At 35.0% G+C, this 26,602-nt stretch overlaps 1 long non-coding RNA gene across 1 annotated transcript in view; it reads left to right on the top strand.

Moving 5' to 3' along the window:
- The window catches only part of LOC141489933 (uncharacterized), a 40,765-nt gene extending 15,567 nt beyond the window's left edge, over positions 1–25,198 (top strand). Inside the window, exons 2-3 of the long non-coding RNA XR_012469023.1 lie at positions 24,507–24,701; positions 24,931–25,198. This is a non-coding gene — a long non-coding RNA (uncharacterized LOC141489933). The remainder of the gene's footprint in view (positions 1–24,506; positions 24,702–24,930) is intronic.
- Positions 25,199–26,602: the final 1,404 nt, after the last annotated feature.

Below are 26,602 nucleotides of genomic sequence, written 5' to 3'. Positions count from 1 at the left end.
AAGTCCAAAAGAATAAAGATGAAGCATCCTACTTCTCTTCCTGCTAGAGAGGTGATGAACTTAAAATATAGAAAGAAAACCATACATTTTCAGGCACAATGTGACATTTAATATGTCAAACTATATAGATATTTATTGAGTCATTTGGTTTTTTTTATTTGATCAATTAGGTTGGGGGAAGGAATCTAATAGGTGGGAAGGAGTAAAATATACTTGCTATATGGAAAATAAAATTAAAATATATGGGTGATACATTTTGTCAAAAGCTTTTACTATAGCTATTGATATAATAATGATTTTATTATTAATGTTGTCTATTATGTTTATAGTTTACCTAATATTAAATGAACCCCACATTCTTGGTTTAAATCCAATCTTGTTATGCCATATTTAATATATATGCATACATACATAAAGTCATAGCTTCTTTGCTAATATTTTATTCATTAATTTTACATCAATATTCATTAGAGATATTGGTTCATAGCTTTATTTTCTGCTTAGTCTCTCATAGTCTAGGTAGGAGAATCTTATTTATATTAGAAGAGTGTGGTAGAATTTCTTCATGTCCTATTTTTGAAATGGTTATTTAATATCATATTTAATTGCTTTTTTAGTGTTTATTAAAATTCATTTGTAAATCCATATGGTCCCACAAGGTTCCCAACCCCCACTTTGAAGTTTATTTAGGCATTACTCAATGATTTTTCTGAGACTAGGTTAAATTTTCTGTCTTTTTCATCTGAATCTGCTATTAGAGAAACTAGAGTATTTTAAAAATATTCCCCCATTTCATTTGCTATCAGTTTTGTTGACATATGATTGAGCAAAATGATTCTATATTTTCCTTTATTTATACTTCATTTCTTGTGAATTCTCCTTTTTAAAATTCAATATATATATATATATAATTTTTTTATTAAAGATTTTGAGTTTTGCAATCCCCCCCCCGTCTTACTTCCCTCCCCCCAACCACCCACGTAAAGCAATCTGTCAGTCCTTACTTTATTTCCATGTTGTACATTGATCCAAATTGAATGTGATGAGAGAGAAATCATATCCATAAGGGAGAAACAAAAAGTATAAGAGATAACAAGATCAGACAATAAGATATGGTTTTTTTCCCCCTAAATTAAAGGGAATAGTCCTTGAACTTTGTTTAAACTCTACAGCTCTTTATCTGGATACAGGTGGTATTCTCCATTGCAGACAGCCCAAAATTGTTCCTGATTGTTGTACTGATAGAACAAGCAAATCCATCGAGATTGATCCTCACCCCCATGTTGCTGTTAGGGTGTACAGTGTTTTTCTGGTTCTGCTTGTCTCACTCAGCATCAGTTCATGCAAATCCCTCCAGGCTTCCCTGAATTCCCATCCCTCCTGGTTTCTAATAGAACAACAGTGTTCCATGATATACCTTTACCACAGTTTGCTAAGCCATTCCCCAATTGAAGGCCATTTACTTGATTTCCAATTCATTTCCACCACAAACAGGGCTGCTATGAATATTTTTATACAAGTGACGCTTTTACCCTTTTTCATGATCTCTTCAGGGTATAGACCCAGTAGTGATATTTATTGCTGGATCAAAGGGTATGCTCATTTTTGTTGCTCTTCAGGTGTAGTTCCAAGTTTCTCTCCAGAAAGGTTGGATGAGTTCACAGCTCCACCATCAGTGTAATAGTGTCCCAGATTTCCCACAACCCTTCCAACAATGATCATTATCCTTTCTGGTCATACTGGCTTAAAATTCAATATTGATAACTTGACTTTCTTCCCTTTTTAAAAATCAGATTAGTCAAAAATTTAATCTATCTTATTAATTTTTTTATAAAAAGCTCTTGGTTTTATTTGCCACTTCCATGGGTTTTTTATTTTGCTTTCAGTTTTGTTACTCTCTTCTTTGATTTTTAGGATTTCTATATTTGTGTTTTATATATGTATGCTAAGTGCTTAGGATACAAAGAAAGACAAAAAGACTCTGAATCTCACGTTCTAATGAGAAAAAATATTCAAACAACCACATACAAAAAAAGATAAATACAGGATAAATTGGGAGTAGTCTGAGAGAGAAGATTATGGAGGAAGGGAAAAAAATTTCTTATAAAAGATAGGAATTCAGTTCAGATTTGAAGGAAGTCAGGGAAGCTAGAAATCAGAGAGGAAGAAGAAAGTTAATGAAAATATTCAGCTATATAAATTTCCATCTAAGCACTGCTCTGACTATATCCTCAAAGTTTCGTTTGTTTTGGGGGGGGTTATATTTTTGTTTTTGCAAGGCAATAGGGTTAAGTGACTTGCCCAAAGTCATACAGTTAGGTAATTATTGATTATTTGTCTGAGGTCAAATTTGAACTCAGGTCCTCCTGACTCCAGGACTGGTACTCTATCCACTGTGCCACCTAGCTGTCCCTTATCCTCAAAGTTTTGGCATATTTTCTTATTGTTATTTTCTTTGATGAAATTATTTCTATCATTTGTTCTTTAACTCATCAATTCTTTCAAAATAAACTTTTGAGTTGTCACTTAAGTTTGAGACCTAGCTCTGAAAACCCTTTATTGGTCATAATTTTTATTGCATTATGATCAGTAAAAAATGTTTTATCTTTCAGCTTTTCTGCATATTTTAAGCTTTTGCGCAGTTCCTTTTTTTCTTTTGCAAGGTATTGGGATTAAGAGACTTACCCAGGGTCACACAGCTAATAAGTGTCAAGTGTTTGAGGTTTGATTTGAATACAGGTCTTCTTTACTCCAGAGTTAGTCACCTTTTTAAAAGATATCATACAAAGTTTTAAGGTATGAATTTTCCTTTTATCCCTCTTCAGAAATCACCAAAGTCTAGCTTAGCTAACTTTTATAATTTTTTTCTTGTTTATCTTTTTGTTAAATATATCTATTTTGGCAAAAGGGTAAATTGAGATCCCCAAACATTACAGTTTTGATATCCATTTTTTCCAATTAACTCATTCTTTAATTACCTAAAATCTAAAACATCTAGTACTTATATATTAAGTATTGATATGATTTCATTGTCTATAGTGCTTTAAGCAAAATATGGTTTCCCTATTTGTTACTTTTTGTTATGTTTATTTTCACAGTTACTTTCTCTGAGATCACAACTGCTACTGTGAAAGATTTTAGTTCATCTGACACATGATAAATGTTGTTCTTCACTGAACTCTGTATGAATCTTTGGTTTTTCAAGTGTGTTTCATATAAACATGTTTTTCCTCATACCTTCTCAATCTCCTTTGGTAGATTCTCATCCAGGTCATGCCCATTAACTATAGGTGTCCCTCAGGGTTCTGTCTTAGATCTTTTTTTCTTCTCTTTTTATGTTATTTCACTTGGTGATCTCATCAGCTCCCATCTCTATGTTGATGATTCTGAAAGATAGCTATTCTGACAAATCTCTCTTTCCAATCTTTATCTACAACTGCCTTTCAGACTTTCAAATTAAATGTTCAGTAGACATCTTAAACTCAACATGTCCAAAACACTTCAAGTCTGGATTACTGTAATAGCCTGATGGCACATCTGCTGCTTCAAGTTTATCTCTGTTTCACTCAGTCCTCCATCAGTCATCTAAAGATGAATTAGGAATTTTTGCCTAACTCCTAAAGGTCAGGACCAACTTCCCTTACTCAATAAACTCCAAAGCCCTTCATAACCTAACTCTCCCCTTTCCAGTCTTCTGACTCCTTACTCCTTATTATGTACTCATTGACACTAGTCTTTTTGCTGTTCCACAAACAAGTCATTGCACTTCTCCACAATAGACATTTTTCTCTAGCTGTCCTCAAAGAAATATTCTCCTTCCAAGTTCCAACAAAAATCCCATCTTTTACAAGAAATTTTTCCCAAACTTCTTAATCCCAGAGCCTTCCCTCTCTTAATGATGTCCTATTTATCCTATACATAGCTTGTTTGTACATACCTGATTGCTTGTTTTCTTTCCCATTAGATCATTATCCCCCGAGGGAGAGAAATGTCTTATGCCTCTTCCCACCCTACCCCACCCCCATCAATTAGCACAGTGCATGGCTACCTAGTAGTCATTTTTAAAGGTTTTATTGACTGCTTTCCTATTTATTCTGCTATTCTCTTATATTTTATGAGTGAGTTCATTCAATTCACATTCAAGGTTAGTATTGTTAATTTCCTCCATACAATCTTCTTGTGTTCATTTCTTCCTTTATCTCTTTATAAAGAAGATGGTGGTGAAAGACAAGTAATGTGATATCACTAGTTATTTTGTGACTGAAACAATCAACTTCCACTCCATCACTTTTTTCTTTCCTTTAATCATACCCCAATTGCAGATTCATAAACTTTCTTTCTTGCCTTTAAATCTTCCATTTATGACTCTGCGAAGTTGAAATTTGTTTTACTTTAACTATTCCTCTTCTATTCTGCCCTCCTTAAACCCTTTTGTCTCCTTTTTCTATCCCCATCTGTTTCCCAAACTGTGTGTTTGTGCATATGTTCTTTCTCTTTGTCTGTTTCAGATAAAATCCAAAGCCATTTGATGTCTTAATCCCTTCTCCTAACTCTTTGTTTTTATGGTGTTTTTTTTTACATGACCATGCCATATTATGAACAGTTGAAGAAATTCAGTATGTCTTAACTTGAGAAAGAAAAGACTTAGAAGGAGACATGGTAACCGTCTTCAAATATAAAGATTGTCATGTTAAAAAAAAAGGTTTAAGAACTATTTTATTTAATTTAAAAGAGCTGAATTAGGAATGTAGAGAAGCAGATTTAGTACTGATGTAAAGAAAAACTTTCTAATAGTTGGTGTTCACTAAAAATAAAATAATTCTAATAATTCTGGGGCGGCAAAGTGGCACAATGAAAAGAACACTGGCCCTGGAGTCAGGAGTACCTGAGTTCAAATCTGACCTCAGACACTTAATAATTACCTAGCTGTGTGGCCTTGGACAAGTTACTTAACCCCCATTGCCTTGCAAAAACCTAAAAAAAAAAACAAAAAAGGAATGGGGTTCTTCCTCACTAGAGACCTTCAAAGGAAAATTAATGTGGCATGACTATAATGTCTCCTATTTACTAGTTTTTTCCATCTTTTTGTACTCAGGAGTTTAAAAAACCCTGGCTAGAATTATGAAAGATTATGAAAACTAGAGACCAGAAAGTTTAGTGAAACCTACATAGAACAGAGAAAAATGGATCAATCACAAGTATTTACTAAATACCTACTCTGTTCCAAGCACCTGCCCGGGGTACTGGGATGCAATACAAAGAATGAAACAACCTCTAATCACAAGACTTTATATTTTAGAGGAGGAAGACAACAAATACCTATATGCCTGAGTTGAAGAGTTCTGGACTTAATCTTTCAATTCAAGCACCCAGAGTGAGTCTACTACTTTTCCCCTTAGACTCCAGGGGTAGCCCTGAGTGGTTGGTTGCTTGCTGTGTTTTTGATGTTGTGATCCAGATGTCCACCCTATTGTACTTCCTTATCCCCATGGTTATCAATTAATATCAATTAATATTTAGAAAAGATATTTACTAAGTCAAAATAGTTCATCCAAAATATCCCTTACTCTCCAAAAATTTGCAATATATTCCTATCAGTATATATAGAGTATGGAGGGAAGTAGGCTCAAGCTTATGGAACATAAGAGCAAAAGTCTAAAAATTCATTTATTAGACTTCAAGGTGTTCCCTTTAGGTTTCCTTTTAGTATCTATTATGCTCCTTTGAGAGCCTTGAATCTCTGTTTCTTCATCATGTTCAGTCTATTGCTACTCCTGGTACAAAAATTGCCACCAATCATTTTGTTGTCCTAGGAACATTTCTGGGACTTTGATGAAAAATTCCAAATAGTCCAACTACCAAAGTTTATAAGGTCCTCCAATTCCAACCATGGTTGAGAGGAGGCTGAAACAGTCTTCCTTCCCCCAAGGACTTTAGTTTCAACATCCTTTCCTCTCTAAGACCAGGAACTTGAATTTGTTAAGCCCAAAAAAGGTTTGATATTTTATGTACACAGTTATGAACAAGTTTCCTCAGCTAAGCTGAGTATATTTCTTCCAAATTTCACTGAATTTAATCAAGGATTTTTCCTACACATAACCTACCTAGGACTGATTGATTCAATAAAGAATTCTCATTTGTTTAAGGTATCAAGGCTTAGTATTTTGACATTTACTTTAAATGAGGTTAGGTGATTTGATCATTTACTCAGTTGATCTACACACTTGGATGGCTCTGGAGAAGAGAGTGAGATTGGTGATTTTACAAGTCTTCCTTTACTTAAATCCATTTTACTTGCAAGTCATGACATCACCTTTCTGAAGTCATGGTCCTCTTAAAGAAGGAAGGACAAATAAGGAATATACAACCCATACCCTTACAAACATGTAGGCTTCATGTAGAAGATAATGCTTGAGCTTTATATTAAAAGAAGAAAGGGATTCTTTGAGGTGCCAGTAAAGACAGAATAAGAATTTGGGATGACCAAGACAAAAGGATGGAAATGGGAAATGAAGTGGGAAGGAGCACTTTGTTTCACAAGAGTATAACAGGCTCAGGAATAATGTCCAAGGAACAGAAAGGAGCACCAGACCAAGTAGTTGAACTCAGGTAATACTGATTACCTAGTCCCTTATTCCTATACTGTACAGCGAATCTCATAAAGGATCAATCAGCTTGACATCTGTACACCAGATTTCATCACTGATCTCACCTCAGACTTTCAGTCAGTTGTAAAAGAAGTTTCCAGAGCTTATTTCTGATAAGTATACCCAGCTCTAATCACTCCCCCTCATACTATTCATGTGTGGCATATTTAAATGGATGATGATAATATCTTTTTTCAACTCAGAGAATTTGGTGAAATATTTTCCCTGTGAATATTGTTTTAGGTTAAGTAGATCCCTACGAACTAGTTCTAGCAAACTCACTCCTAAGGAAAGGGTTAAAATGCTACAACTGCTAATAAAACAAATGCTCTTTATAAGAACCACAAGGAGCATTTGCTTGGTTGGAGGAGCTGTGTTAATTGAGCAGATGGGACTAGCCTGGAAAGACCAGAAAGAAGAATGTTGCAGAGATATTGTCTGAATCTTCATCCATTCTTTCCCTAATTGTCCTGAACAGTGTCTTCAGATTCTTACTACCCCACCTCCCTTTTCCCTTCCAAGAGAGTGAAAGAGGCTTTGTCCTTCCAACTCCTTTCTCCTAATCCTCTCCTTCAATGTTCTGCTTTTTGACATAGCATTTTAGGACTGAAAAATAAATTTATAAAAATCAGAGTAAATAACTGGCATAAATATAAGGCTTCTAAGTTTACAGAGAACTTTTCAAATATTATCTCATTTGATTCTCAAATCAACTCTGGGAGGTAGATGCCATTATTATTCCCATTTTACAGATGAAGAAATTGGGGTATAGGGGTTATTAATGGCCTAGGGTCATACAGTTAGTAAGAGTCTAAGGATGGGATTTGAATTTATCTTCCTGATTTAAATTCCAAAAGAGGATTTTATGTTTGTTATCAGAAGCAATAAAGAGCTGTTGGAGTTTATTGAGTGTGGGAGACATGAACATGCCTCCACTTTAGAAAAATCACATTGGAATCATTATGGAGTGAATTAAAGAGGAGAGATGGTTGAGGCAGGGAGGTCAAACAGGAGACTATTTCAATAATATAAGACAGAAATTGATGAAGATCTGTCATACTGCATTTTTTTGAGATAGATGGGATAGATAGTTCTGGAAGATTAGGAGTGGGTAGAGTATAAAGTTATAACTAGGGTAGAATGACTACAGCTTTAGTCCAAGGCACTGAAATTAAAGTATGTAAACAACAGTTATAATCCTTCAACAAAGTAGAAACAACAGAGCCTAACACCAAACAAACATGAATAATTAACCAGGATGCTATCAGATGTTAAGTTGGTGAGTTCTTTCCCCAACCCTCTCTGTTCTATTATTATATGTCTCCAAATCTCTCTCTCCAGTCCCCATGAGATGATGTCTACCATCTTCCTTTCCTCTCCCCCATAGTTGAAATCTTTCTTACTTTGTACCACTTGCCCCACATAAAAGTTTTTGGCCTTTTCCCTGGGAGTAAATATTATTATTATTTAAAGACTCTTTTGGAGTGCTACCATATTGGCTTTTAAATATCCTGAAAAATTAAAAGTAGGGAGGTAAGACTACCCATTTTCCAGTTTTTCCTAAGGTTGTGGGAGTGACTACTACTCATGTCTACTCTTTTAAGGGCCTCTTCTGAATTACCCTATTTCCTGAGAGATTCCATGTTCTTGAAATCCAGTTGCTGAGCTAACTAGCTTTACTTCAATGTAATTAAATATCCATTCAGTTGTCAAATCATTCTACCTCCATATATATGACTCCCAGGCTACAGTTTCTTAGAGCCACATGTGAGAGATGGGTGAAAGGTGGATACCAAAGGTAAAGGAACAGCCCTGAAAAGGGTTAGGCAATCCCTTTATTTGGAGGTTCTAGATCTCCCTGAAAACCCCCAGAAAAACCATCTGGGTAGACAAGCTAAACCACATTGAATGTAACAGACAGGACTTAAATCCAATAGCAAGTGATGGTGATGTCTGCACCAAGCATGTGCAGACTTTCCCCAGTGGTATAGGCAGATAAGAACAATTTGCTTCAATGGCCTTGAAGGCAGCTGAAGCAATGATGGTGAGCACTTAGAGTTTGATCAGAGATTGAGAACTCCAATGCAATCCACTGCCTCCTGAGATCCAGTCATCCTGACTTTTGACTTGCCACTGGACTCAGGCAACTGGAAGAAAGAGTTAGGCTAACAGCTTGGATGCAGCTCTGTCTCATTTAAATCCAATTTATGATATCATCCATAAGTGTCATTGGTCCAGTTTGAAAAGGAAAGAGCAACAATAGGACAAGAAGTCTGAATTAAGGTGGTGGCATTTTGAGTAGAAAAGAGGGGTTTTTGTGAAAGGAAATATTTGAAGCACTGGGGATAAGGTGTGGAAAGGTGTATGGAAAAGAAACAATGGGCTAAAATCTCTAGATAGAAAAGCAACTTAGAATGGAAGATAAATTGAAAAATCCAAATAAATTATTCAGGAATTTGAATTGCTTTTCCTCTTCTGGCTTCTTTAGGGGTTTAGAAGTTTAGTTCATTGTCCAGGGGTTCTTATCCTGAGGTCCATGAACTTTTAAAAATATATATTTTGATACTTGAATTTTAATATAATTTTTTCCTTTGTAACCTATATGTATATATATATATATATATATATATATATATTATTTTAGATATTTAAAAAATTATTCTGAGAAGTCATCCTAGGCTTTACCAGACACTCAAAATAGTTAAGAATCCCTGATCTAAGGCATCTCGCTGGAAGTCTCAATTGCTTGATGGCACTTTCAATACTCAAGTCCATACACTTATTTTGTCACCATCCCAGATGTTAGTGAGGAGCTTAGAAATGCAGTTTTAGAATTACAAAGAATCCTGAAGATGATCAGTTTCACCTAGCTTATTTACAGATGACAAAACTGAGGTCCAGGAAAATAAAGTGACTTGCCCAGCACAAGTAGTATGTAAATAGAAGAAAGGAGACTCTAACAAAGATTCTCTGACCCAAGTGGTTGGAGCAGGTAATTTGCCTGACCTGTCTAATTCTTGGGCTTTCTAAGCTTATATATGATTATAAGAGCTCATGAACCCTATTCTCTAAAAGTCAAGGTTGCTGTTCAGTCATATCCAACCCTGTGACCCTGTGGACCATAATGTCCATGGGGTTTTCTTGACAAAGATATTGGAGTAGTTTACCATTTTTTTCTCTAGTTGATTAAGGCAAATAGGGGTTATGTGACTTGACCAAGGTCTCACATCTACTACATGTCTTAGGTCAAATTTGAATTAAGGTCTTCCTGACTCCAGGCCCAGCACTCTATCCACTGAACCAACTCCCAAGAGTTAGGGATCCCCATGTTGAAAGGCTCTGAGATAATTTTAGTTCCAATAACTCATCTTTTTAATTACCACATCTAAGCTTTCTTAAGCTTAGGAAGGGATATTTATTTGGTTTTTTTTCTTTGTAAGAAGTAAAGTACAACTTCAGAAATAATATAAAACTACCTAGTGCAGATTAGTTGACCTTCTATGCTTATTAATATAGTCTATTTGGCAATAAATTCCCTAAATGAATCTTCAAGCTATCCCTGAATCATCTGGACCCTGGGTCTCATGTTTGGTTGTCTCAATTTCCTCTATTCTAGCTCTAAACAAAACTGGCCTGTTTCTTCTCAGAACACCCCCTGCAGATTTGGCACTCTGGACAGAGCTCATTTGTCCAATTTAAAATCTCAGGTTTACTTTTTTAGCCAATTAGGAAGCCTTCTCATCAAAGACAAACTTCTGGACAATCCACTCACATATTCTTCTTAATAACTAGCTGCTCAGTAAGCCTCCCCTTCCTAACACCCCGGAAAAGAAAAGAAACATACTATCCAAAAAAATACAATCTCAAAAATGTCCCAGTTGAAAAGGAGTAGTCTAGTTACTTTATGGATAAAGGAACTGAGAACCAGAGAAGGAAGTAGTTTGACCAAAGTCACTGAGCTAGAAAATGACAGTTGGATTAAAATCCCAGCCTTCTGACTCAAGTCTGAGGTCTTTTTCTGCAATGTTAGCTAGATGAAAACATTCAATACCAAACAAAACCAAAAAAGGTTTTAAAAAAAAGATGCTTGTTACTTCTTAAAGTATTTTGTAAAACTGACTAGCTGAAAGAATTCTGTTTTGGAGAATGCTACAGTTTCAGACATTAATACTCAATAAATACCAGATTAGTTCAAATAAAGAAAAGTCTTCTGTGCCTTCTCCCAAAAATCTAGCTTGTATAGAAAAACTGAGTATGGCCTAAAATTGCTCTCTTAGTGCATTGAAAGAAAAGCTGTAATTTAAATGTGATCTCAGATACCATGCTGAGCTTTGGGGAATTTATTAAAAAATAATTAGACCACCATGAAGATGTTAGATTGTGAGAATCAGTGGAATTAGATTCAATAACATTTTTATGAAGTACCTACTATGTACAAAGTATAGGGAAAAAATACCTGCTCTCAAGAGAATAATAAAAATTATAAAGATAAAAAAAGAAGTGTTGGCAAAACTGAATAAAACATCAAATTCATTTGAAAACTAAAAGAATTGTGGAAGCATGTTTCAGAGTAAATATATTTTATATAGTCACTTTGGATAACTCAAAATCTTAAAAGCATATATACATCAAAGTATCTAAGTAATTTAAGGTAATTTTTCAGTGTATTTCTTTTATGAAATTCACTCATTTTAGGGATATGGCCTATATTTATGTCATACAATACTTGCAGATTAATATTGGTGAATCTGTCATAATAAATATAAATAGATAAGAAAATAGGACTGATCTATTTAAGCATGGAATTCGAGGTCTTAAGTTGTTGGTTAAATCCCTAACAAGCTAAGATTAGACTTCAGAAATCTCATTATTTTTTGATTAACAGCCTCCTCATATCTCAGCATATCAGATACTTGGATTTGGAGGAACTCAATGATTAAATGCCGATGTATCAAAATTTATTTAAAGAAGCAAAAAAACTTACCTAATAATTCTGACAAAAATAACATTGCCCTGCTTTCCCTAAACTTGGATTTCAGAAGAAAATTGTTTAAGTAAAATGAAGAGTGTATAACATCTTGATTTGGATAGACCTAAAGTACAATGGGAGCATTATTTTCACTTTTTCATTTTCTTTATTCTTTTTTTATTATGACTGTATTTTTACTGTCCGTGGAAGGCTACAGATGTCAACTTCCAAAAGGAGCTAACATTAATATAAAGCCTAACTGAGATATTTTAGTCCCAAATTGTTCTTTCACTAAAAAAATATACCTTTGTGGGTTTTGTATTTCTTTTCCTAAATAATGTGGTTTTGTTTTTCAAAATTCATTTTTATCTGCAAAGGCAATTTACAGATGAGGAGATCAAAGCAAACCATAGTCATATGAAAAATTGCTCTAAATCATTAATTATTAGAGAAATGCAAATTAAAGCTTCTCTGAGGTACCACCTCACACCTCTCAGACTAGCCAATATGACCAGAAAGGATAATGATCATTGTTGGAAGGGTTGTGGGAAATCTGTGACACTATTACATTGTTGGTAGAGCTGTCAACTCATCCAACCTTTCTGGAGACCAATTTGGAACTATACCCAAAGGGCAACAAAAATGTGCAAACCCTTTGATCCAGCAATACCACTACTGGGTATATACCCTGAAGAGATGATGAAAAAGGGTAAAAACATCACTTGTACAAAAATATTCATAGCAGCCTTGTTTGTGGCGGCAAAGGATTGGAAATCAAGTAAATGTTCTTCAATTGGGAAATGGCTTAGCAAACTGTAGTATACATATGTCATGGAACACTATTGCTCTGTTAGAAACCAGGAAGGATAGAAATTCAGGGAAGCCTGGAGGGATTTGCATGAACTGATGCTGAGTAAGATGAGTAGAAGCAGAAGAACACTTGTATACGCTAACAGCAACATGGAAGTGATGATCAACCTTGATGGACTCACTTATTCCATCAGTGCTACAATCAGGGATGATTTGGGGCTGTTTGCAATGGAGAATACCATCTGTATCCAGAGAAACAACTATGGATTTTGAACAAAGACCAACGATTATTACCTTAAACTTAGAAAAAAAAAGCTGATATCTTATTGTCTGATCTTGCTATCTCTTATACTTTATGTTTCTTCCTTAAGGATATGATTTTTCTCTCTCATCACATTCAATCTGTATCAATGTATACCAAGAAAACAATGCAAAGATTGGCAAATTGCCTTCTGTGGGGAGGGGGGGAAGTAAGATCAGGGGGAAAATGTGAAACTCAAGATAAATAAAATCTTTAAAATTCATTTTTATCAAGAAAATAGCTAAACAGTTTGAAGGAATTCAGAAATAAGACCAGAGAAGAAAGACTAATTTTTTTTCACTATATACTTTCCTAATCTGGACTGAATATCTAAGGTATTTCATTAGTGCTATATGTTGTATATTTCTACTGTGATTATCATCTCATTTTGCCACCTCAAAAAAAAATCTGACAGACATCTCTGTAGTTGCCTTAGTTATAGCCTCAGACTACAAGCCCACTATCCAGATGCAAGGACAATGGCTGTCTATTAATGTCATCACACCAGCTGTTATCCCCAGCATGCTCAGTGTCTGGGCCTTGATGATGAGAACTTCGTTACAGAAACATTGAGGTACTTTTTATTTTTTTTGGTTAAGATTTATCTTTCTCATTCTTTTTGAAATAATTCTTAGCAGGAGCAGATATTATCACTCATACAGTTTATTCAGATGAAGCAGAGTAGAAGAAAACAAATTTAAAGCTTCAGACCCAAACTAACAAGCCAATACATTTCATTTAGATGTTTATACTGAGTTGAAGGAGAAAGTGCAATTCTTTTGCATAGCACTCAGAAAGGGCTAATCTTTTAAAATAAAATTCTACTGTACTACTTCATTCTCTCCTACATTGCAATTCTTTCATAAACTGATGTCATAATGAATAGGCAAAAATAGAAAAGGATATTTCATTTATGCAAAATTAAGTAAATTAATCTCTCTAGGATTCAGTTTCCAACTCTGTATAAAAGGGAATTGGACTAGTTTGGTGTTTTCCAAATAATTTTTCTTCAACTTAATTTTCTTTTAAAACTCTGCCTAAGACTCATCTCCTCCAAGAAGTCATCCTAAAACAATATTCACAGGTTCTAGTCATTCCAATCACACTTTTTCCTTTAACACACATATAACATGCACATACACATAAACACCAATTTTCTGTGCATCTATAGTTAGGTTTTTCTGTAATCCTTGTGTCAGAGTCTTTCATAATCCAAAGGACTCAAAGATTCTCCAGGTAATGTTCCTCCTTAACTGGTTTGACCCCACTAAGAAATATTTCTACTTGATACCTCCTAGTATATTGAGACCAAATCTCTACCTAAAAACATACAGATCTCAGTATTTTAGAATAATAAAAGAAGCACAGAGAACCTCAAAAAGCAACCATTTCCAAAAATCTATCAATATTCCAAAAGATTTACTATCTCAAATGTAGCATTTATTTTTCCAATGTTGGTCCCTGTGATAAAATAAATTCTGGTTTAGGCCTCTCCCAATCAATGAGGCAAACTCAGGAAAAGAAAGGGAAAAGGATTTTGTTAGCACACGAATGTAATAAGCAGTTGGGTATGACAAGCCAAGATTCAAACTTCCACTGCTGCTTTTTATAGACAGTAATAAACAGCTTCCATATAGAGGCAAAAGTGTGTTGATTGATACATGTAATCAATGAGGAGCACTGGGATCAATGCTACCCTAGTTCCTCCTTTTTTTACAGTATAATAGGGAGAAGATTAGTGCACCTATGATTGCCATCTCCTGCAGGCTAGCTGTGTGCATGTACCTAGTCTAAACAAGGTTTAAAAATGGGGTCACGGGGCAGCTAGGTGGCACAGTGGATAAAGCACCGGCCCTGGAGTCAGGAGTATCTGGGTTCAAATTCGGTCTCAGACACTTAATAATTACCTAGCTGTGTGGCCTTGGGCAAGCCAATTAACCCCATTTGCCTTGCAAAAACCTAAAAAAAAATGGGGTCACCCAGACTGACTCAGCACACCTGCAGCTCTGGATAGACAACTCTGGGTTCTGATCTATATAATTTCTTGTGTCTCTAGTCTGGTGGTTTGCTCACTCTGCAGATCCTCATTGTTCCCAGGAGGTGGTTTCAAGTGCTGTCCACTTAACACAAGTCTGATTGTCCACAAGTGTTCTCCCCCAGGTGACTTATTTGACATTTCTGTTGATCTTTCAGTTGGGAATAGGTTTTTGGCTATATTTAAATTCTTCAATGGATTCATGATCTTATTCAATTGGAGACTCCCTCCAATTATGTAGATTGTATCCTAGTTAATTCTTGGAGGACTGCTAAGGTCTTTCATAACTCAGATAGCACAACCTCTTCTTGTGCAGGTCTTCTCATGACATTTATTCAGCTATGTCACCCTGGAAAAGTCATTTAATCTCTTTGGCTTCAGTTTCCTCATATGTAAAATGAAGGAATTGGACTAGATGACTTTGAAGTTTTTTTCTACCTTAAAATAGATGATCTTAGGATTTTCTTTTCTCCCACAAATTCTCCATAAACAAGTCATCCAACACACTTAAAGTCTTCTACCTATCTAGCCATCACAAAATATGATACTACCCTAGATTAGAATCCTTATAAAAGGAAATAATGAAAAGTTGAGGATTCCCAGAAGGAGGAAGCAGACTAGAGAATCAAGAGCCACTGTATTTCTCTCCTTCCAAATTTCCATCTCCTTTCATATTCTCTTATCTCATTTGTCTATTGAAAACTCCTTCTTTTCCCCTCTAGTGATGTTTCCATCTAGTGATGACTCCTTCATTCTGGGGGCATTGCATGAAGATTGCCTCCCTCCAGGGTCCAATTCATATTATTGTCTCTAACTTACCTATTTTTTTGACTCTCATCTATTGCTAGTTCTTGCAGCCAGATACACTACTAGGTACTAGGAATCGAAAATGAAATATATCCCACAATTAAGGAGCTGTTCATACTTGTCTATGACAGCAACATGGATGCATTAAGCCTTCCTCCAGTGAAATGAGTCCAACTATGATCTAGTCTCTTATTTTGTAAATTTATTTTATTTTATTTATTATTCCTAGGAAAAGAATATTTTATATGCACTGAAGAATACAAAATTCTATTTGAGAGAACAAACCTCCATTTTATACTACTTAAGAAAGTATATAACAAATTCCATATATTATTTTCAAAAGTATTCCTATCTGTGTTTTCTGATGAACTTCTTCCCATTGTTTTTTGTGAATTTTGAAAATTGCTTCAATGAACTTCTTTTGGGGGAGATTACTAATTCCACTTTTTTCCTTTAATCCCATCCCCAATTTAAAAGCCAAGACAGGAAAGAAAAAAAAACAGATGTTGGAACTAGCTCTAACTGGTTCATGAGAGTTGATTATCAAATTTTCAGAATATTTGTATCTTGGAAAGTGACAAATGCAACAAATTAGGGCTTGTTTTATTATTTCATTAATTGTCTGGACTGAATAAAGTGATGGAAATAATATTAACAATTCAGATTAAATGTAAGTGTGTTATTTTACAAATGGCTCTTTCCCTTCAGGGAATGAGTTGTTTAATAAATTCAATTTTTAAAAATTATTTCATTTTTAAAATATTTATTATTTCACCCTGCTTATAATAAATATGTATAGTCAAGCAGAATAGAGTCATAGAATGGTCATATCCAAAAATGTGTTTCTTTTGCATCTCAAGTCTATCACCTCTTTGACAGAAGTCTTCATCCACAAGTACTCTAGAGATAGTGGCTGGTAATCACATTGATCAATCTTCTTGAATCTTTCAACATTTTTTCTTTACAATATCACTGTCCTCATATAAAGTGTTCCCCTGGTTCTGTTTATTTTACTCTTTGCAGTTCATATTACCCAAGATCTTCAGTCATCCCTTTTATTATTTCTTATAGTTAATAATGTTCCATTAAATCAACATATCATAAGTTTTTCAGCCATTTTTCCAGTCATCCAGAAGGTAATCTAAGATAACCCTTTAGATTCTACTTCTTTGCTTTCTCTACCCCTTTAATCAGCCATCAGGATCAGGAAGTTTATTTTTCTTATCACTATTACCTCTCTGGTATTCCTTCTATTCTTCTAAACCTTGCTTGCTTTCTCATTGTATTTGATGTATTTCTACATCAAATTCTTTGTGTATACAAGAGTGAGGTTTATCTGATGTACACTACCCCTAACTTTTCCTCCATGTTTTTATATTTTTCTTATAATGCATCCCAATTATGAGAGGTAGTAAGCCCTCCTTTCTATACACATATGTGCAATGTATTCTCCTTTTACCTTCCTATCTTTTTTCATCTCTTAAAACCGTTGAAACCAAACCAACTCCTCCTCAAAACTTGGGCTTTTCTTATTTAACTTCCTGCTTGGAAAGAAGATAACTCATATGAACCTTCTCATTTATAAGAACAGTTAGAAGGAGTATATATAGACAAGGAACAGGAAGGAGTTGAATATGAAGGTATAATACAGTATAAGATGGAGTCAATGAGTGATAAAGGAAACTATTGGGAGAAAGGGAAAAGAGATGTAGAATGGGCTAAGATATTTCACATAAAAGAGTCAAGAAAAAGCTTTTGCAATGGAGTGAAAGGAGGAAGGCCAGGGGGAATGAGTAAACCTTCATTCTAATCAGATTTGACATATACATTTAATAGGGTATAGAAATCTATCTTAGCCTAGAGAAAAATGAGAGGAAAGGGATGGGATAAGGGAGATGGGGGAGGGAGGGGGGAGGAGTAGGTAATAGAAGAGAAGGAAGATCATGGGAGAGGTAGTCAGATACAGCACACTTCTGAGGGGGTGAAAGGAGAGAGAGAGAATAGAATAAATGGGATTGGGGAGGAATAAAATAGAAATAGAGACTGTGTGAAAAGATATTGAAGCAACTTCTCTGATGGACTTATGATAAAGAAGGCAACTCCTTCCAGAGATAGAGTTGATGGAATCTGAACACAGACTGAAAGTACACTTTTTTTTTCTCTCACTTCATTTCTCTTGAGGTTCCTCTATCTTTTTTGGGGGAAGGGGGTTTATGTTTACTTTCACAACAAGACTAATGTGATAATATGAAAATGAATAAATAAGCCATAAAGCAGTGAAAAGAAAAAAAAAGAAATTTAGGTTCTGAATAAATATTTATACTTTCTCTTCCAAATAGAATGCTAGCACTAAATAATCAGAGTCCCAATTGATCAAATAAATTTAACTTTAAAATTTTTTCTTGTCTTATTTTTTCCATCACATAGTTACTACTCAAGTCTTATATTTTTATCTGAAATATTTGAAAATCTTCTGTTCCATAAAATGTTCATTTTCCTGCTGTAGTTTTTATTTAGTGTTTCAAGGTAAAGTTATTCTTGGATGTAAGCCTATGTATTTTGATTGAAATATGTTCCAAGATCTTCTCTCACTTAAAATAGGAGGCCAATTTTGGGTGCTATCTTGGTACTTGAATTACTTCTTCCTGGATACTTGCAGTATTTTTTTTAATGTGGGACCTCTGAATTTTGGTTATAGTTTTCCTGAACTTTTGCTTTGAGAGTTTCATTCAGGAAGTGATCCATATAGTCCTTCTGTCTCCTCTTTGCCTCTAGTTCTGGTAGATGTGGACAGTTTTCATTTTACATCTCAAGAAAACAGTATCCAGGTTTAAAATCTTGGTTTTCAGGGAGCTGAATGATTCTTAAATTATCTCTGTGACCTGTTTTCCAGACAAATTGTCTTTTCATCTCAGATCTACTTGATCTATTTTTTCCAATCTTTTGATTTTTCCTAGTATTTCTTTCTAACTCATGGAGGCACATTTCTTTTTTGGTTTATTCTAATTTTCAAGGAGTTTATTACTTGAGTAGGTTTGCTACCTTTTTCCTCCCAAGCTATTTATTCTCTTTTTTGGTTCTTTCCTCCAGGGTATTTATTTCATTTTATACTTTTTGCTTCATTTTCTTTTCTAGCTATTCATGTAGTCCTTGTGGAAAATTCATTTCTTTCCTTTGATTCTCTGCTTGCAGTTGTTACAGAATTTTACTCTCTCCTTCTTTTGAGAGAGCTCTAGAGCTACAATAAATTTTACACTAGACTGAGTGTTCTTTGGTTTATTCATTTCTATAGTTTTAGTTCCTGAATTGGGGTTTTATGTCCCAGGGTAGCCTCCCTGACCTACTGTGCTTTTGGGTGAAATGTTGGACCTACTTATTTTTACCCTGGAACACTTTAGGGTTCCCTGAATCTTTGAGTTTTAGTACATAGAGTCTTTTTTTAATTTCAATTATTTTTTAATTTTTACTATATGTTAAATATTTATGAAGGGTATCTAGAGAACAAAATAAAACACTATCTACCATCTAGATGTTTGAAACCTGGTAGGTAAATGTTCAATTATGGCAGGTAATATACTGGCAAAGTTATTTCAATTTATTCTGGATCATTAAGGTCCCTTATGAAATCTTAGCACTCATGGGCACCACAGTCTGAGTACCTTCATGTTACAAATTACTAAAACTTCCAATCCTGTGGTTCTTGTCCCCTCTGCCCAAGAATTTCTCAGAGCACCCCTCCACTCTTGAAGCCTTTGAACCTAAAGATTTCATTACAAGCTACATATAACGTCTGTAGTCCTTCCCTGATCTCTCTATAAGGCTGCAAGATTACTCATCTACTGTGACTGATTTTGGTAAAGGGATCCTTTTCTTTTGCCTGTGAGCTAATGGGAGCTAATGGCTGACTTTTGGAGCAATTCTACAATAGAAGTAACTTCATACAATTGATTATTGGATTTCTTGATCATTATTTGGGCTGTATGAATTTCAGGTTTTTGCATATATATGGAGCTAAATAACCTTCTTTTGTTCAGGAAATTGCCTTGGTCTGAGGATCAGACTCACTTTTATATACCAAGATGAACTTGAACTTGAATCAAACAACAAAACAAAGGCCTCATTTGTAGGTAAGGACTCAAGAAAAAGAGTTAACACTTTGTCTAGAGAATTAACTAACACCTTGTCAAAGAAAGATAAGAGGCTAGTGTTTAGGAGAGTCTGGACACACCTGCTATACCTAGCACCATCTCCATGTTTTTATGTTTTTCGTGTGTGTGTGTGTGTGTGTGTGTGTGTGTGTGTGTGTTTAAAGATAGTTCTATCAAATGTGGACACTGATGTGCAAATAGCCTTGATCTTCCCTGGCAAAACTGAGGCAATTCTTTAGGCCTTTCTTTAAATTAACTAAAGGTTGAAAATACTGTGAAAAAAAGTGTTAAAGGAAAGTGCCTCTGATTTCTGATAAGCAGAGCAAAATAATAAAAACCTTTTAAGGAAGTTGTGAAATATTTTGGCAGCATGCTTTGGTAAAGCAGAACTATTTCCAACTCGGGGATACATTTGCATGCTAAATCACATCCAGTTGTCTTAATGGTTTCAAAAGATCTGAAATAGTTCTTAACATCTGGACAAGGCTAATCTATTCATTTCAATGCAACAAGTGCAGAGGACATGTCTATGAACCCCATTTTCAACATGCTGCAGGCTGGGAGAGCTTCATTCATTAGGAAAAAAGTCTTTAGAAAATATTAAATAAAATACTGAGTGTGAACCTGCAATACTGTGAAGGCAAAGATTGACTATATAATGAGGCTGGGGGACAGGGGGATTGAAAATGGGGCTGAGGGAGCAGCTAGGTGGCGCAGTAGATAGAGCACTGGCCCTGGAGTCAGGAGGACCTGAGTTCAAATTTGACCTCAGACACTTACTAATTACCTGGCTATGTGGCCTTGGGCAAGCCACTTAACCCCTTTGCCTTGCAAAAACCTAAAAAAAAAAATGGGGCTGAGAAAAACACAGTGTGTTGTTGTGGGGGACAAACACAGGAGAAGGAGGAAGGGACTAGAAGTCAAGGAGAGATGATATGTGTGTTGGTACTAAACCCTGGCATCACATCAGGATCAGGATCACAATGACTAAAACTCAAAATGAGAACTGTTGGCCATTTTTCTACCTGCTCAGAAAGACTTTAATAAGTAGACTTTAAAATGCTTAAGCATTCACCCCTCAGCCTAAGGGCAAAGTGACCATGCCCTCCCAACTAGAATGAAGGAAGATTTGATTAGACTTCCTTGAAGGTTTAGGGCCTAAACTTGATATACAGTCTCATATATTAATACAGAAGTTTTGCTATTTGATTTCACTTGTTGTTTATATTGTTTCTTAAGGTACACTTAATAATTTAATGCATTGTATTTTTTTCTATATTTGTCTCTGACAACAGAGTAGGACCTCAGGTGATGACTTTACCCATAGTTGGAATATATCTAACTCCAAAATATTGTAGTGATAGAACTGTATATAACCAAAAGGAGTGCTAGCCAAGCATCTATTATGTACATGGTTAGTTAGGTAACAGAGTGGATAGAGTACTGACCTTGGGAGTCAGGAGGTCAGGAGTTTGAATCTAATCTCAGACATTTGCCACTTACTAGCTGTGTGACCCTGGGCAAGTCATTTAGCCCTGATTGCCTCACATCCAGGACCATCTTCAGTCATCCTGATTCATATCTATCTGGCCACTGGACCCAGATGACTCTGGAGGAGAAAGTGAAGGTGGTGACTTAGCACAACAACCCATCACTCAAATTTAATTCATGTGCTTATCATGGCATCCCCTTCTAATGTCATGATCTTCTTTGAGAATGAAGGACAAACATCAGGGCTTTCCTAGAGACCACAAGAAATGCCAAAGAGAGGTCAGACATAGTATCTGTCTCAGAAGATTTTGCAATCTTATTAGCACCCTATGAAGAAAACACTGTAAGAATATCTTTTAAGTGTTCTGTTCTGATCAAAATGATTTAAGAGACAGGTGTATGATCCTGTGAATATAAATTCATTTTGAAACTTCAGATAAGAAAAAAAAGTTGTGATCCTTTTAAGAAAGTTAAGTCTCTGGTAAGAACCCAAGTTTTTTAAAAAAATGGAACTAGGCAGAAGGTATGTATGTTAGGAGTCAAAAATGAGTGGAAAAAGCATATGTCTGAGCAGAAGAGAGACTACCAGGAAAACTGGCTGATGAAACCCTTAAAATCTATACTTAATTAAAAGTTGTGAAGGCCTCAGCGAGGAAGGGGAACAGAGAAAGGAGGAAATGTTAAATCAGAGTATTTTTTCTCTCTTCAAAAATTGAAAAGGCAGGGAAATATTAGGGAAAAACACCTATAGATTTTGGCTTGTTTTGTTTTTAGTTTTTCCCTTCCTAGAGACCTTCATATCTCTAACAAAGATTCAAATTCATTCCAAATGATCTCTCTGTGCCTTTTGCAAAATAAAATCTTGAAGTTTTTGTATTTTTATCCTCAAAGGCCTTCAGGGCATCAGTATTTTCTCTATAAGTTCCTATCGCATCTCCAGACCTACCAATACCCTAGGATTTCTCTTCATGGAAAAAAGTTCTTTAGTCCTCTCTTTTCATGGCTCAATCTGAACAAAGATCATAGGAAACATAGCATTACATAGACAACTCTGTCTTTTGTGGTTCTTGTCCCCATTTCCACAATAAACTCTAAGGTCTAATCCAGATATATGATTTGAAATTTCATTTCTCTAACAACTTGTTGATATTTCAATTATTCCTGAATCTTCTTTCACCTCCATGAGAAAGTATGTTCAGGAACTTGGAAATGGATGTGAATAAGCTGTGTTTAGAGTTGAAACAAACCATAACGGAGAATTAAGAAAGGCTTTCCTTCCTTTCTACTACTCAGTGATCTGAACTCAATGGTCTAAAATGCCCACCAACAGTGATCTCAACTCCTTTCTTCACATAAACTGACTACTACAAAGGAAATTGGCTCACATTGTATTTAGGTCATTTCAGTTACACTGTAAAAATCCCTATGGCTGTGATCAGTGCCAATTATTATTTATCAGATCAGGTGCCCAGCAAAGGGTGACAAATATTTCATTTCAATTGTGGTCCTACCATGTGCCTATGATGAGGAACCTCAATTTTTAAGCGTGATTAGACTCACCAAAATGTAATTTACCCAGCTAATGAATTTTTCTACTGAAATTTCTACTGGATTTTCCTGACTTCAGGTCCTGAACTCCAAATTGACTAGAATTTCAGAGTTGGAAAGTATCTGAGAGGTTAATAAGAACATAGGGATTGTTTTTCAATAACACAATCAGTCTCTGTGGCCTATTCTACTTTGTTGGGTTATAATTGTAAGTTTTTCTATACATCAAAGCCTAAATATGTCTCTCTATAATTCCCATCACATTACGGTTAGCTCTTGCCTCTAAGACCAAGTAGGAAAAAAACCAATCTCTCTTCTAGAACTTCAAGAGATGGAGATAGCAATCTTGTGGTTCCCTCCCTACTCCACCCCCTCCAAATCTTCTCTTCCCCAATCTGTTTCCAGTTCCTTCAGAGGGTCTTCACGTGGCACCCTCTTCTAGGTTCTCACTCTTCATTCTAAAGTGTGACATCCAGAACTGAAGTCAATATTCCAAATAAGAGCCCAACAGAGCATTGCTAAATAGGATTACCAAATCCACAGTCCTGGATTCAACTCAGTAATTGAATTTAATTTTAATTAGCCTGAAATCTTCTTAATGGAAAATAATTAGGTGCTTAGAATTAAATTTTGCACTTAGCATTACATCCAGTTAATCCTAAATTGATTTTTAGGGACTTGGGAATATTATGTATCTTTTTCTTCATTCTTTCCCTCTACTACTAATAATCTCAATCATCTGAGCCTAGCGATCTGAAATGCTCGCCAGCAGTGACTCTAGCTTCTTTCTCCCAAAGGCTGAGTGCTAGTTTTAATTTAAAATGGAAGTCATCTTATTTTGTATTCAGGTTACTTCATATATTCTATAAAAATTCCTATAGTTGTTAATCTAAATGCCACAAAAAGATTGGGTACTTAGTAAATGGTAACAAACAATATAATTCAACTAGCATTTATTAAATGCCTACTTTGAGCCAGGCCCTACTCTCAGCTCTGTGGATTCAGTGACAAAAATAAAAATTCCCCTTTCTCAAGGAGTTTACAGTCTCCTGAAATGTTTTATATTGGTGTGGGTCTTTTTGATTTGAGTAATTTCCTCTGAAAATTGAAAAAACTTAAATGCAGAGATCCATTGAATATAGAGGTTTCCTTAATGGTTGGGAACAAATATTCTAAATCAATACAATAGATAAATTTTTAAGTGTTTCTATTATATCTCTAGATAACCTATTTGACATGGAATACTCTTTTTTTCTTTTCAATTTTAGTTCAATTCAAACATGAAGAATTAGCATGATATTTGGGGAAGTCATTCTGACAGTTAATTAAGCAGTCTTGAAGCTTTATCAAATAATGTAAAAAAAAGAACATGCAGGAGGAAAATGTTTTGAAAAAGGACAAAAATCCTTATGGAAACTTAGAAGCATTTAAAAGTTGTGATAATAATCTAAGCATTAAAATTAATATATTTAAATGTAAATTGTTATTCAGTAAGTTTGGTTATACTAATATATAGTAAGAAGTTTTTTATATTATAGTATATTTGTTTATTTATATATTTTTACTTATTCATCTTCCTGTTCATTCATTTGTTTCCTTCTCTATTCATTCATTTGTTTCTTTATTGACCTATTCATTCATTGATATATCTACTCATTTATTTGTTCATTCATTCATGTATCAATTAGTTTATTTTTCTATTATTCATTCATTTGTTGGTTTATAGGCTAAATCTTCCTTTTTCACCCAGGTACTTAATGGCACAAGAACTTGACCTGCTCTATTTCTGAACTGGGTCAATTCATCCCTCCTTTGACAATCTGGTGCCTTTCTTCCTGGGATTTCTCAATATTCATGTGGGACTTCAAGCAGATACCTGATTGACTCAGCCTACTGAAGTTTAAAAATCCAGAAATCAAGAGATCTACCATCCTCAGCTTCCCAGGTAGCAGGGATTATAGAGGCATGCTATGATATCTAGTGCACAACATTTAATTATTAAGTCTCTAATCTTGAGAATTTTACAATCTGATTTCAGCCATCAAAAGTTTAAGGGAAAAAAAAACATAACAAAACAAAAAAGTTTTTAAAAGTTGTAAAAAAAACTTTAAGAAAAAAAACAAACTTTAAGGGTTTGACTTTTGGTTTTATTGTTTTTGTTTTTGTAACCCCAGATTTTAGCACAGTGCCTTTTGTGTAGGAGGTGAGCTACACCAGAAAGAGTGGAATTTAAGAATACCTTGAAGGACAAGGCTACAATTGAAAGCTTGTTCTGTATGATTGCATTGCCTTGCATTGAACTGGACTGGAAAACTAAGGTAGGTAATTCATAGCAGTCAGTGCAAAGAAGAGAAGTATCATTGAGTTTGTCTCTTGAAGTGTTGGAACATGAGACAAGACCTGTCCTCAGTAACCTAGTCTGTGGAACTATAACAAGATCAAAACTGGGAAGTAGATGAGATTTTTTTTAAACTGATATTTAATTTTTCCAAATACATTGTTATGAAGGTTTTTCAACATTCATCCATATGTATATGTATATTTTTAAGTTATAAAATTTCCTTCCACTCTCACTTCCCACTCCCTCCCCTCAGTCAGGTTAAATTGTACATACATTTTTGTATTAAATATGTTTACAGATTAGTCATTTTTGGTATGGGGAATTAGTATTAATGGAAAGAAATGCATGAGATATTTTTTTTAAAAAAAGTAAATGTCATGTTCATCAGATTCTAAAGGATTTTGTTTTGTTTTGTTTTGTTTGTTTTTCTTTCTCTGGATGGGGTTAGCATTGTCTATAACCAATCTAATACAATTACCCTAGCTTTCTGAACTGCTGAGAGCAGTTGCATCTTTCAGGATTGATCACTTCATGATATTGTTGTTAATGTGCACATTCTTCTCTTAGTTCTGCTCCCTTCGCTCAACATAGTTTTTTAGTAGATGTTTTCCCCATCTCACGCCTGATACCCAATACCACCCTCTTTGCCCTTGTCCTCAGATTCCTAAAACCACCTACCAGACTTGCTTATCCCTCAGCTGTCCCTTAAGCACAGACTTCACAGACCTAGAAGGGACCTCAGAGATCTCCTACCCAACAACCTCATTTTATAGTTGAAGAAACTGATATCTAAAGAGATTAAGTGACTTCCCAAAATCACAAGGTTTGTAAGGACAAAAGGAGGTTAAAGTGGAGAAAGGAAGAATAATGCCTCCTCCAAGTTAGGGGGCTAAATTATATATTTGTGATTATAACTGAAGCAATTATCTCTTTGTAGAAACAAACATATGACTATTATTGGTTAAATAAGGCTGAGGTGGAAGGAAACATAACCTACACTTGGGAGAACACTATCCATGAGGGACTGGAACCATTTTCTGAGTTTCTAGACTCCTTCATTCTCCAGAAAGGATAGTGGAGAAACCTAGTGGGCACTGGGCAAAATGAAACTTATTTGGCTTTCAGGACTAGGGGTCCAAGGTACACATACTGTGTAATATGAGATAATGCTAGAAAGATAGAATGATGTCAGATTGTGGGAACCTGGAATAGCTAACAAAGTTTGAACTTTACAAAGTAGGCAATAAGGACTCAATAAAGATTTTTTTGAACACATTAGATATATGACAATCTATATATATAAGAAAGGTTAGTTTGGCAAGGGTAGGAAGAATGTATAAGAAGGAGAAGAGAAAACCGGAAGATTTGTTAGGAAATTATTCATAATTAGGGTGTACCTTGGAAGGTGGCATTGGGAAAAGAGAGAAAGGGATGGATTAGCAAAGAGTCATGGAGATGGAATTAATGGACTAAATTAGCTGAATTTAAGAAGTGAAAGATGGAAG

The sequence above is a fragment of the Macrotis lagotis genome, chromosome 5 (assembly GCF_037893015.1).
Source record: "Macrotis lagotis isolate mMagLag1 chromosome 5, bilby.v1.9.chrom.fasta, whole genome shotgun sequence".
NCBI lineage: Eukaryota > Metazoa > Chordata > Mammalia > Peramelemorphia > Peramelidae > Macrotis > Macrotis lagotis.
This window is presented reverse-complemented; position numbering and strand designations above follow the sequence as displayed.